Source organism: Anopheles stephensi, chromosome 3 (genome assembly GCF_013141755.1).
Source record: "Anopheles stephensi strain Indian chromosome 3, UCI_ANSTEP_V1.0, whole genome shotgun sequence".
NCBI lineage: Eukaryota > Metazoa > Arthropoda > Insecta > Diptera > Culicidae > Anopheles > Anopheles stephensi.
This window is the reverse complement of record NC_050203.1, coordinates 30,729,952-30,741,225: the sequence shown is the minus strand read 5'-3', so window position 1 is coordinate 30,741,225 and position 11,274 is coordinate 30,729,952.

Genomic DNA, 11,274 nt, shown 5'->3' with positions numbered 1-11,274 from the left:
GAACAGTTTACTTGACTATTTCCTGTTCTTTGCGATATACATATTCAGCTTATTTAACCGATAAATTTTTCAAAAATCAGGCATATAAGGTTTTACAGAGCAATGTTATTCAGTTTATTGTTGGGATTTAAAATTATTCATTAGTTGGTTCTACAAAGTCGATAGATACTAGCCTTCTTTAGCGCTTGGCCTCATTTTTCCTCTTAGCTTTACAATCAATCCTTCGAACGGTGAGCCGTTTCGGTAAGGGATTCGATACCCAGTCCTGCCGTGCGATGGCCAGCGTGACTACCGGCTTGGCTTTTAGTTATTTAAGTTTTTTTTGCTCTGAACATGTTTAGGAATGATATTTTAAAAAGAAAACTTTTCTAAAATTTCAAACATACTTTTATCAAAGAAACTGTGGAAAATAAAATTCAATAAAATAGAACATTCAACTAATGACATATTTCTAGCAGCTCAGATACATCCACAAATTTCCTATTTCTATTTCAAATAGGAAAGACTTTGGATACAAAAATATTTATCATTCCCATTTGCATTTATAGAGTTAAATAATTTTATGCAATCTTAGACAAAAATAGATAGTACAGTTTTCATATTTTACTTTAAAAGTTATCTGCAATTCGAACCATCAAACAGTTTCTTTTTGGTTCTTCAGCTGTTATGGAGTTGGTTCTCTCGTGCTACTACGCTACTTGTCCACTTTGCTGAATTTTGTTTTCTTTACTAAAGAATGCAGATAAGTAAGTTATTTTTAAATAAAATAAAGCATTACCTTTGTTACTGAAAATTGTTCATTAAAGCTTATTTTATACACTACATCAACTGTACTTAGTATAGGCAGTCCGTTGGCCTATACTAGGTACAGCGCCAGACTTCATGCAGATAACTGGGATTCAAATCCCAACTAAACCGGCTCCGGGTAATGAAGACTGACTATTCAACTCCGTGGTATAAAAAAGTCTAGTAAACCATAAATTTCAGGCATGACCTAAGAGGTCGCTAATCCAAGAAGAAGAAACAGAAGAAGTGTACTGGAGCGATCGTAAATGGTGTCATTGTATATTTTATACTAATTTATTGTATTCAATACGAGCTTCTTGAGAGATATTTCTCAAGTCAATTAACGTTTTTACGGAAATGCACGAAATATTTTCTAGAATCTATCTACCCAGCGTACTAAAAATACCTACACTACAATAAACGCTTATCGATCAAGAATGGAACAAAACCGGCGTTGGCGTGTACTACTGCCAGCAAATAGGCCAAAAACACAAAAGCTGTTCCACGCCAGCAATAGCAGCTAGATAAAATGACGCTCTAGGGCTTTACTGACCATCCGTACACTTTTGCAGCAAGAACGAGAGAGCGAGCGAACACCGATCCGGTCACAGCAAAACAACATTCCTCGACGAAATGTCGTCCGCCTTTTTGCTCAATCCATCCCAACCGAGAACCGCTGTCATTGACATTTTTGCGTTCCTAATATTTGTTTCCTTTTTTCTTGCCTTCCTCGTCTTGATCGTTGCCACCTCCGCTTCTGCTGCTCGTGTTACTACCAACGGTCACCATGACCTTTTGCGCAATGGTTTTGTTTTCCCGTACACGACCTCTTCTCCATCGAAATGTGTCTTCAAAATCAATAAAAATGCCCTTGCCCAATGTTTGAGTTTTTGCTGGGCGCCCGACCGTACCACGCAGACACCGTGTACTGCAATGCGTTTAATAGGAGTGCGATGGGGGGAAGGGGGGGGGGGTGGTTGATCGAGGGAAAAAGAGGCAGGATAGCAGGGGGAAAAGATTCTGTTTTATGTATCCTTGGCAATGCAATTGGACACGAGTCACATTCGTTGGTAGAGTCGAGCTTCGGGGTTTGTTTTGCTTTTGACCGTCTATTGACGCTGCTTACTCCTCATGGATCCTTTAAGGGCACGCACACACACACACACACACACACACACACACACACTCACACTTGTCCTCTCAGTCACTTGCACTTTGGCGTTGCTGTTTTTTTTCTGGTAGGTTGGAAATTCATTACCACCGTTACTGTTGTCGTTGGGATAGTGCGGTGGTCGCCCTATTCCCGAACCTAACATCGTATCTGTACCACGTTCATTTTGTTTTTTTTTTCTCGACCAGCTCTTCGTCACGCTGACGTTGAGTAAGTCAATTGTATTCTGGACCATCCGGGGTAAAGGCGTGCATTGTGGTCATGGTTCGGTGGTAGAATATTTGACGTCGAGGATGCCTTATGCCACGGTCTAGAACATGGCGACCGCTATCAGTTTGCGTTTGGCTGCCGATATAGGTTGCGCCACAGTAACGGGACACAATCAATCGATCAGCGTGCTTTGATTTTAATGAATAGTGACGGTTTTTTTTTTGTGGTGTTTGAGTTTCGAAGGTGAAAAGTGTTTTTATAAAAAGATATAAAAAATCCCATCAAAAGCCTTTTTTGAAATAATGTATGAAATGGCTCGCTCTCTCGCTCTCTCTCTCTCTTTAGAATAGCGTATTCAACTAATCTCCTTTAGCGGTCAAATAGGCTTTTCCAGGAATTCCATCATAGAAAGAGTTAATAAAAAACTTCAGCTAAAACGCATTCAAAGCGCCAGATGATCCTTGATGAACCTATGCTTTTACCCTTTACAATTTCTTTTTACCACAATGTAATCTGCACAACTCTCTGCACACTCTGGTCGGTATAGTTGATTTTCCTAGAAATCGAAAGCCCTCACTAAATTGTTTCATCGAAACTGGTTCATTAAAAAAAATGCAACCAAGTATTCCACGAATGCAAAATTAATCTCCTGCGCTTGTCCAGCTGCAACCCTCATCCACAGCTCCTAACCACTATTCTACAGCTCAACTTTTAATAGACACATGTTCGGGATTTGCATATCCGTTGCCCTTTTTTCTGTGGGTATGTGTTCCAGCAATGCAGATTATGAAATATAAACTTATAAAATTGCCAACGGTAGGATGGCGACTTCAATCAAAATCCAAACATACCGGGTTTCCTATTACTAATCCCAAAACATTCAACCACCCCCCCCCCCCCCCACACATTAGCCAAATTCGTGGAATGTTTGAAATCGCATGCGAATGCTGATTTGATGCATAGATCGTACGCATAGCTTATAAGCGTAACCCAACACACGGAGCCACACATATTTTGCATCGAACAATGGAGCGTTTAGCACGGGACGAGGGTCGGTGGTTTTGGTGCTGATGTTCCTTCAGAGCTCCACATTCGTGGATGTGGAGGTGTAAATGTAGGCTAGCATAATAATGTGTCGAACAATCGATACAGCTAACGTTGTGAACTGAATGTCAGGTGTTTGTGTGGTTGCGTGTGGTTTTGACGACCGAAAATAATGCTCCCGAAATTAAATCAATTACCTCAATTATTCTGTTGTCGTGTTGTGTAATAGGGGTAACGTAACTAATAGGTAATTTCGAGACAATGGTGTGAAGGGGCAGTGCGATTTATAGCAATATTTTAAATTTAGTTTGTTGAGATGGTCTTTGTATCTATATAATTTTACTCTACCCTTTACTTTACGTCTTACTCTTAATTCTGTATCTTTTATTTTTTTATGTATACGGACGTACATAATTTTTTACGGACAGATGCGGTATTGTCTTCTGTATCTTTTACCAAAGGAAAATTCCTTATGGACATGCCTAAATGCATGAATATGCATGACCAAATTTTGTATTTTAAATATTGTAATAAATTTTCTACAATATTCACAAAAAATGGTAAAAGACTCGAGAAGCAGAAGAATTGAGCTCGGTTTTCAATGAAAAGGATGAATTACGAGAACGAACAAGAAGTTGCTTATATTACAAATGTAAAAAAATACTGTTTGGTTCACATTTCACAAACTGAATATTGAAGCGCCTAGAAGTATGCAATAACAAAGACAAAATGAACCTTAATTCTACTCACACATGTTCTTTTTTTTTGTTATATTGAGAAGGATAAATTTAAATTCCCACTAGCCAATTCCGTTTAAAAACATAAATAGCTCAATCAATAAATCTCAATATCATCATACCGTCAGTAGCCCCGAGCAGCAGCAGCTGTCAGATGAGACTGTGCCGCCACGTACAACTTTTCATCAAAGAATTGTGAAGGATTAGTACAGTAAAACTGCTTTCTACGTACAAATATTCCATCACACTCGCAGAACAAAACCACAGCAAAAAAGACCACCCCCTCCCCCCCCCCCTTCCCACACACACGCAGAGAACACAGCCAGCTTCATAAGCCGTTCTAAGCCGCAACCGCACGGTGACGCCAACCGCATGGCTTTGTTATGCCACCCAGTGCGTTTAAACCCATCTAAAAACCAAACCCGGAGCGTACACACCCACAAAACCCTACCCAGCGAACGAATCATTCGGCGAAAAACGTTTGCAAATTGTCACCAACCGAGATGAAGGGAAGAGGCACCAAAAAAAAGCACTCACACACACACACACACACATCTCTCTCTCTTTCTCTCAGGACCCATTTCGGGTAGGCGTGATCCTGTCGTAGGGTTTTCGGGAGGCAGACAGAAACGTCCCGGCCCTGGGCGTACGAAAGGCATTATTAAAATTTCATCGGGATCATGTGCTGAAAATATTCATTACAATTTATGATTATTTTCCAATTCGCGCAAATAGAAAAGTTGATAGGTTTTGCGTACCCTGTGAGCTGCGAGTGGAATGGGTGCGGTACCGCGTGCTGATGCTGCTACTGCTACTGCTCGTGTTGGATGAATAATGGAGCAAAAGCACGGAGACCGCCCGTGAATGTCAGGAAGCGCCGTCCGGACAGGGCTCGGCATCCCGCCGAGGAACATTCACAAACTGCCGCATGACGCTGGGGTCCGGTACTTTGAACAGCTTTTGGCGTTCCAATGGGAACGTCGATTCAGCAGCCGGTCTAAATGTTGCTGCTGATTGTGCTTTTTTTTACTCTTCTGCCGGTGCTACAGCACACGGTTCCTGACCGTTCCAGCGGGTAACGATGGGCCCGTGCACGAATCCGCTTCCCTTTGGAGCGCTTGATTGGCAAAAGCTTAGTAAATGGTAATATTAGGAGGGGGGTAACAAAAACGGCTACTGATGTTTGGTGCAGTGAATGCAACGTGCGGTTGTGTGTGTGTGTGCAAACTGGGCGGAACAGGCATAATGAAAATAGTCCAGCAGCATCTAAAAAATTGTTACAGCAAACATGCTTATTCGAGATATATGTACTCTGCTTTTTATGGTAGTGGAACAGTAGCGGCTAGTAGTTCATGCGAGAGAATTGGGTATCGAATTCCCTATCCGAATTGTCCACTCGTTGCGTTAAAAAAGCAAATTGAGAGAAAGTCAAAGGCTGATTGACCCAAAACTTTTAAATTTTGTGTTAATCGAAAAAAGCTTGGCAGTGTTTTTGAGTTATTAAGTGACCAATAAAATCAATAAATGGTTAAAGTATATTTTTTGTACATTTTCGGCCATTAAGTTTTAGACTAGTTCTTATTGTCATCCAATAACTCACCTCTCTTGAGTCAAAAGTCAGTACTGTCAATAACACAGCTGTCGATGATGGTGATGATGACCTTACTCAAACCTTCGCATGGGCTAAAGATGAATTATTTATTTATTTATTTATTTTCACTAACATTTGTTTGCCACCATGGCTGAACAAAGACTTAAAATTAGACAACGTAAGAGAGGAGTAGCAGGTTTTGACTCACTTGAACGTGAGGTTCGGGGCTGTAAGGAGGGATGTTCGGAAAGCGGAGAGAGATGAGCTGTAGTCGAAGAGATCAGAAACACTATTAAAACTGCGCAGACATATAAGGAAGGAGTCATAATGGCCGTAGGACCTACGCCGGGACACGAAAGCTAGCGGTGCCCTGAGACAGAGTGATCGGGTGAGGACATATAGGCCTATCCGGTACAGGTCTATCAGGAGCGTCGGTGACGTGGAGGAGCAAGCCAGCGATGAGCACGGCAATGAAATGGGCACAGACCGGCGTTTCTCTATGGACGCCAACCCCAGGAGCTGGCATCGGGTCTCATAGGAAAAAAGGGACTGATTGGAGGAGCCTAGGAACCTACGGGTCGCTTACTTACTTACTTACTTAATGATGATGTGATGTGTTTAACAAGGTCTTTCTTTGTTATTTGAAAATAACTCAGGCTAGAGGCTAGCTCTGGCTAGCTTTCACCTCCAGCTGAGATGAAGGTTCAGACTCATTCAGATCTTTTTTTTTCAATTATTGCTAATTCTATAACAGACATTTGCTCAGATTAGGATAACACATTTAGCCTTAAGACTTATACGACATCGAGAAAATATGGTGACCAACAGCGTGGGAACTGTAATGGACATTTATAGTCTCAATACTCACATACACCCCTAAGACATGGACTCTGTGGAAAACTGGCGAAACACTCTTAGTCACGTTCGAGAGGAAGATGAGCAGAAGAATTATAAGACACGCATGAGTGTGATCTTACCATCATTCAGCGTTTTCGATTCTGAGAATGGTATCGAACGACTCAGCCTGTAAAGTTATAATAGGCCATCCACATGGAAAGAGAAGACGTGGTATGCCGAAAATGATGGGTTCGCCAGAATAGCCGGAATACTGAATCGACACCAGTTAGATTACGCGCTCAAGTCCAAGATCAAGACTGCTGTAGCCTCTGTAAAGTAGCTTAGTGATCAGCTCAACCCTGAACTTGAGGTGAAAATTCGGTGACCAATTGACTATCCTATCGAACAGTACAAGCGATAGACCGCAACACAGGAACATGTAGAGATCTTGAATACACGAGTACGGAATACAACCCTTGCTCAGATCGTCAAGGCGACTGTCAACTAGATAAAGAGAAAGAACCAGTGTGAACAGGAAGAACGGGAGGAAGGTTCTGAGCTGACGTGAAGTTTACACACAAGTGTGATGGTGAAGATTAAACACGACGAAAAAAAAACAGGAAGAGGATTTACTGTAAACAGGACAATGTAGACTCAGGTAATTATGCATGAACACCGACACCTGTCTCTTTAGATCTGAATTTAGAATGAACACACAGTAATGTACTAGGTGAAATGAACTGGAACGTTCGAATAAACAGCTAAAAATCTAACACCACGACAAGTACTTGTAACACCTATTCTCTGTGTAGCTGTGTGGATTCGATTCAAGCCTTCAGCCTCCCAGAACTTGCTCCGATGCCCCTAGGAACAATAGGTTAAATATTTATACAAATCTTATTAAAAATCGTATAAATTCTCTGTTTTTCAAATTGGTTAAACTTTTCTCAAGTTTTCACCACCCCTAATAACAATCAAATGTTGCTGAAAGCAATACAGATGCCACGGTTGTAATTAAATCTCCCACCACCGCTGATGACACACACACAGTCGCACACAAATCGTACCCAATGTCCCAGAGCTGCGCGCCCGGCACCCCCAAACCATCCTTTCAATTAGTGAACTTTTCCTGATTGAGGTGAGTGTTGGAAAAAGCGGACTCCAAGCTCGGGCCCAGTCAGCAAAACTGAACATGTTTGTTTAACCATCCACCGAACCTCTGCCTATCGACATGATCGAAAAGCCCACGTAAGCCCTGTCCCATCAACCAAAAACGAGCGCGCACACTCACACACACACACACACACACACACACACACACACACACACACACACACACACACACACACACACACACACACACACACACACACACACACACACACACACACACACACACACACACACACACACACACACACACACACACACACACACACACACACACACACACACACACACACACACACACACACACACACACACACACACACACACACACACACACACACACACACACACACACACACACACACACACACACACACAACCATGTGGGCAGACAATACGGCACGCTAAATGCATACATATTCCGAACTTTCAACCGACCTACTTCATTACGGAAAATTATCGCCCTGCTACAGAACCAGCACCGGGTTCTCTACCATCCGCCCTCCCACAGTGGTTGCCCCCCCCCCCCCCCCCTGCCACTGTTTTTCTAATTCGCACAAAGTCAACCATCCCAGCCAACTTTATAATTGACACGTTATTGCCCTAACCTCAAACCTGTTCAAGCCGGCCGATCATGCGTTTCGGTCCCTCCGTCTCGTGCGGCCACTCCACCTGCAACACGCTTACCACGAGCGTCGTAATATATTGTCACATTATAATATCTATCGTTCGCCGGAAAATTACGATCCCAGTGCGTCCGTACGCTGCCTAGTACGGTTCGAGAAGCCGGTCGGTCGGTCGGCACTGATTTCCACTGCGAAACCGCCTCCCCCTGGGAGAACCTCCCGGCTAGCCCGGGTCCTACCACGGCCGAGGGTCGTCTCTATGCCCCGAATGCCATTCAATCACAGCACAAAACCCATCGCACTCTCCAGCATTTACACCCACACACGAGTAGTTTCTTCGTGGACCTGCGAACCTGCGTGATTGTGGTCCCAGTTTGCGCCCATGATAAACGGCTTTCTCAACATTTTTCCCACCTCCATCCCATCTTCCTGCCTGTCCGGATCGGGTTTGAGGGCGGTGCGGAGTAGGATGGGGGAAAATTGTCATCAGTCAGCTCCTGGCCTGGCTTCTCTTTACATTGGCAGCGTCCCGGACCGGACATTCCGACGGAGGCGCCTGTTGGTGCACGTTGAGCAATCCATGGAGACGCCTGGTGGTTCATGGATGGGCGTGCCGAGATGGAGACGCCTGGTGGTTCGTGTATTGGCAAAGGAGACGCCCGGTAGCTGGTTGCTGAATCGTAGTGGAAGAAGACCGATTGGACCCAGGGCGTGTGTGTGTGTGTGTGCACCAAGTCATTTTCCGAATAATCATCTGCCAGCAGGATACGCGCTCGAATCCATTGAACAAAAACGGTGGACCAACATCATCACTACGGTGCCTGAGAGAGAGTGGAGTGAATGTGCCGGCCGGGCTTTCCGCGTCTTTACGCTTGACGAGTCATGGATGCTCATGGATAGTCTCATGATTCATTTTCTTCCGCCGACGAACATCAAACGTGAAACGTGTGGCGTGCGTGTGTGTGCGAGTGTGCGGTTATGTGATGGTTTTGGCCACATCATATCCTGTCCTGGAAGCGTTTGGTGGTATTACCATTATTTTCCACTTTCTAGCGTTACGCTTTTTTGAGCCAACGAACGACGACACATTCATCTTCACTGCACAGCAAAACCACATGCACACGCACAGATCGAGCACTTTCACTTCCGCTCCAAAGTGCTTCCGGGGGTGGGGGGGGTGGGGTGAAAAAGGAGCAAACCGCAACCGAGACGCCTCTTTTTTGGGAGATTCTTTTCAGCAGCAACGTTTCCGCACTGTGCGGCTACCACCATCTTCATCCAGCCTGGCCAACCGGTCAATACCAATCGATGGCCCGGCAAGTCGCACTAATGGGCGAACACTTACTAACGAGCAGGATTATTACGCTCTTAATAAATATAAATGACTTTCTGGTTTCTGGGGGGCACAACTTTTAATGCCGCAATGTACTCTACACTTGAAGAATGTATGCGGAAGATTTCGCTAGCCTAGATTTTTTTTGTTTGTTCCTCTACTGAAAATCCCATGATAAACGATGACTTTGGTACGTGAGCGAGTGCGATGCAGGGTGCGTTTGGAAGGTTGAAAAAATGGAGAAAATTGTGTTTCGCTAGGAAAATAAGGACTGGAAGCCACCGCATAAAATATAATTGAAAGGTTAAGAAAAGGAGGACCAACGAATGGACCTAATGGAGTCATTGATGAGGTAATCGAAAGATCGCTTATTTAACCTCGTTTTAAATTTATCACTTATAAAGATTGTATTGAACCACACTTTTTTTCTCTAATGCCTCTGAATATGTCAACGGCCAAACGATTCCGATTCCGAAGTCGATTATTAGATTGGAAAGTTTTATACATTCTTGATGCAAAAGCAAACCACACACAAAAAGTTGATTCAAAGCTTCACACAAAATCAGCTGTGTAAAAGCGGGAAAACTTATCTACACTTTTCCAGCGCCATTCGTCTGACCATCTCACCTTGCACTAATGCAGCCGGGGTAAAAAAAAAGGACCAAGACCATCAGAACCAACGGCAGCATAACTTTTACCTCGAACAAATCTCCCCGCTTCTGCTGGATAGCGGTACTGATAAAACGGATTCAAGCGTGACCGTGAGGGAGGATCGGTTTCCGTGTCCGGCAGCAGAGCACGCTCGGAACATGGGTTACAACTTTATTGTCACTTTGGTGTGCCATCCAAGGAGGAGGCTTGGGCACCAAAGGCGGGCGGAGAGAAGTTGCCCGCTGACTGACACGCTTTCTAACACACCTCACGGGACAGTTTTAGTCGGGCGTTTCAGTAGTTCTGTAGCGTACAAGATTGTTTCTTGTTCGGTTCGGTGCTGCTACAGCACTTGCTCTTTCGTGTGTACATCATTCCGGTCGTTTCTTGCTAGAACGGTTTTGATTTAAAATAATCTAGGATTAAGGGACAATGGATTTGTACAAGATTTTGATTACTAATTAAGTACTTAGCGGTCAATAAAAATCAATTCTGCTGCATCGACTCATCCGCAGTTGTTTCGATTTTGTGTGATTAAGCTAGCCCAAAGAACGCCCCAATAACAGTTAAACCTAATTTTGAAGGTGAAACTCATTATTTGAAACCAGCAAATTTCTCTCGGAAAAATAGTTTGAAAGCACCAGCACTACACTATTAAATTAAATTAACAACAAATTGTTCAACGAAAAACGTGTATCCCAACTCTAAGCTGGAATTTCGTTTCGTGGAACCAGGGATTTCTATTTACTGCTAGCACTGCACCACAACAATAGACTCCCCGGCGTTGCTGCATAGTTTCCCCAAATGATTTGGAAATGGGAACAACTATTGGAAAGATTTTTGGGACTCATGGTGTGAATGCTCGTAGGTGCTGAATGCTTTGTTGAAATTCTAAATGTCCCTACCCTCGCATGGCCTAATAGGAGTTGAACCATTTTACCCGAATGTTCCTATTCGTTTGTTTAGTTTAAAACGTAAGGATTGTGAGATGTTTTAGTAGTACAGTGGTGTATTTTCCATACTTTGAATCCAATTACAGATAACGATTTGAAATTGATTTTAAAGCGTTCCAGGCTAATTGTGTTCACTAAAAAACTGTGTTTAATTTTATAAATCTA